Below are 435 nucleotides of genomic sequence, written 5' to 3' on the forward strand. Positions count from 1 at the left end.
CCCCATTGGTAGTATCTACGATGTGTACCTACTGCTTCTGCCCTGACTCTTCCACCTTTTTAGTGAGTATACTTATCTGTGTCAATAAGGTGGCCATATATTCAGCCATATAGTTGGATGGATCTAAGGGCACTGAGTGAACCACTAGAGTGATAGGTGCATTCCTGGTTGTCCATCTTGAATTCTATGCCATCTTATCAAGCAGACTCTAGTCTTCTCTCCATGTTTTGCTCAAAAATGCTCCACCAGCTGAAGCATCAACAATGTTCTTCACGCTATCTGACAATCCCATGTAAAACCGCTGCCCCAATATCAGATCTGGAATACCATGGTGTGGACATATAACCAGCATCCCTTTGAAACGTTCCCATGTTTCATGTAGTATCTCCATTGGTCTCTGTTTAAAATTTAAAATTTCATCAATTTGTTGAGTAC

General features: G+C 41.4%; 1 non-coding gene across 1 annotated transcript; it reads left to right on the forward strand.

Annotated features, from left to right (window-relative positions):
- Nucleotides 1-323: 323 nt before the first annotated feature.
- On the forward strand, nt 324-435 carry LOC142166630 (small nucleolar RNA R71). Its single transcript, XR_012697033.1, has one exon. It is a non-coding gene; the product is annotated as a small nucleolar RNA R71 (small nucleolar RNA).

This window comes from Nicotiana tabacum, chromosome 11 (assembly GCF_000715075.1).
Source record: "Nicotiana tabacum cultivar K326 chromosome 11, ASM71507v2, whole genome shotgun sequence".
Lineage (NCBI taxonomy): Eukaryota > Viridiplantae > Streptophyta > Magnoliopsida > Solanales > Solanaceae > Nicotiana > Nicotiana tabacum.